The following is a 2700-nucleotide window of genomic DNA, read 5'->3' as shown; positions in this document are numbered from 1 at the left end:
AGAAATGCATTCAAATTTAATCAGACCAGAGAACAAGATACAGTTTCTCACCCTCAAGCCTGGGCCTGGGCACAGAAGAGAGAACCACTTGGAGTGAGGACGATGATGTAAGGAGTGTATTATATGCTACTTCCTGACATAATGTGGGAGGAGCTAGAAGTGAGGACCAGGAGAGCAGCAAGAGATCTTGAAAAGGAGTCAGCAACGTGGGCAGGCAAGCATGTGAGCTTCTGGCGGGAGCCTGTGGTTGGAAAGCTCTGGAAGGCCTGTGTGGCCACCAGCTCTGTGAGTATCCTCCCAACTGAGCATCCCATGGTAGACCTGGGGCACCTGGTGGACCCCACGGCCAGCAAGGGGGGAGAATTTCTAGACGATGACCAGAGCAAAGTGAGGAGAAGCTCATGAGCACTGTCACTGCCTCCAGCCATGGTGACCTTCAGAGGGGAATCTCGGATGCTTCGTTTCTGCCTTCCAGAGACTTGCCAGTTCTTCCTTTGGGCAACTCTCACACGAAACCATTCAGGAAAGGAGGATTTTGGGAAAGAATTCCCACGGAACCAGGCACATTTTCTCCCCCATAGCACAGTAATGGGAAAAACATAAAGCCAGGCTAGTGTTGTGCCAAGTCGCGAAACCACCACCAAGAAGACCACCGAGACTCAGACATTCCGAAATGCAAAAGCAAGGCAAGGCTTTATTTAAGCGAGCTGCAACTCGGGCCTCGTCCTACCCACCGACACAGCGGAGGTTAGGAGGGAGCCCCGAGCTGCGATTGCACAGGGCTTATAAAGGCAAAGAACAAGGTTACAACAATCAGCTGTTCAAGCAAGCAAGATTAGGACACAGGTACAAATCTGATTGGCTCAGGGTTCGATTCTTAAATGGGGTTCACATGGTAAAATGGGGTTCACGTGGTAAAATGGGGCCTGACTTCAAAGTCTGGCACTTCAGCTAGATCCTGGAGTGACTGAGAGAAAGCCTATGAGATCCTTTGAGGTTCAAAGGTGTGCTGGTTGGATTTTCTTGTTATGTGTGGGCGGTCTCTCTCAAACCTTGTTACCAAGTAGCATATTCTCTGTCCTGTGTGTGTGTGCAAAATTAATCAGTTAATTAATTTTTTGGTCCTGGGGCTTGAACTCAGAGCCTGAGCGCTGTCCCTGAGCCTCTTTGTACTCAAGGCTAGTGCTCTACCACATGAGCCACAGTGCCACTTCTGGGTTTTGAGTGGTCAATTGGAGATAAGAGTCTCACAGGGCCTTTTCTTTCTTACTTTTTTTTTTTTCAGATTGTACATTTTTTAAATTTAATTTAATTTAATTTTTTTTTACAGTTTCATACGTAAAGGCATGGGTACATTTCTTGTACTATTTGTTACCTCCTCCCTCATTCCCCCCCTCCCCCCCTCCCCCTTTCCCTCTTTCCCCACAAGTTGTTCAGTTGATTTACACCAAACGCTTTTGCAAGTATTGCTTTTGGAGTCATTTCTCTTTTTTTATCCTTTGTCTCTCGATTTTTAAAATAATTTATTTATTAATTAAACAAAAATTTTTGACAAGGTGTTGTGCACAAGGGGTACAGTTACATAGTAGGGCAGTGTGTAGATTTCTTTTTTTTTTTTGGCCAGTCCTGGGCCTTGGACCCTGGGGCCTGAGCACTGTCCCTGGCTTCTTTTTGCTCAAGGCTAGCACTCTGACACTTGAGCCACAGGGCCACTTCTGGCTGTTTTCTGTATATGTGGTGCTGGGGAATTGAACCCAGGGCCTCATGTATACAAGGCAAGCACTCTTGCCACTAGGCCACATCCCCAGCCCATTTCTTGTGATATCTTATACCTGTTTTTCTTTCCCTTCCCTAGGTCAGGTAGACATATATATATATATATATATATATGCATATATATATATATATATATAATACACAGTGTACCAAGAACATATACAGTAGCCACATGGCCTATGCCAAAGAAATTTCGCCTAGGGATTTAAATGTAATGTTGACAGTAGACAATATGTCAACAATAGTCTTATATGAACGTACATACATACATAGCTTTTGAGCTATTGTGATCCACTGAGAGGTCAATTTTTGACCTTTATATGTTGAGTAGTTGTTTGGTTTTGGATACATAATGTAGGGTCGCTGACCTACACCTGTGGGATATACCATTTAACAAGAAGTTTTTGGTTTCACAGACCTGGTCTCTACTGTCTCCCCCTCCCCCCTCCTTAACAGTCATATATCAAGGAGATCATGCCCCTTTGTTTTCTGTGTTCTAGGCTTGTCTCGCTCAACATTATTTGTTCAAGTTCTGACCATTTCCCTGCGAATACCAATATTTCACCATTTCTAATCACTATGCAGTATTCCATTGTGTATAGGTACCATATTTTTTGGATCCATTCATCTGTGGAGGGGCATCTGGGTTGTTTCCATATTTTGGCTATTGTGAATTGTGCAGCAATAAACATGGAAGTGCAAATGTCTTTTTGATATCTTGGGACCTGTTGTTCAGGATAGATGCCTAGGAGTGGTATGGCTGGGTCATAGGGTAGGTCTATGTTGAGCTTTTTGAGGAACCTCATACTGTTCTCCAAAGTGGTTGTACTAATTTGCACTCCCACCAACAATGGAGGAGGGTTCCTCTTTCCCCACAGCCCCTCCAGCATTTGTTGTTGCCTGAGTTCAGAGTATAGGCCATTC

The sequence above is a fragment of the Perognathus longimembris genome, chromosome 3, assembly GCF_023159225.1.
Source record: "Perognathus longimembris pacificus isolate PPM17 chromosome 3, ASM2315922v1, whole genome shotgun sequence".
Lineage (NCBI taxonomy): Eukaryota > Metazoa > Chordata > Mammalia > Rodentia > Heteromyidae > Perognathus > Perognathus longimembris.
The sequence above is the reverse complement of the archived record's forward strand: the minus strand, read 5'-3'. Positions refer to the sequence as shown.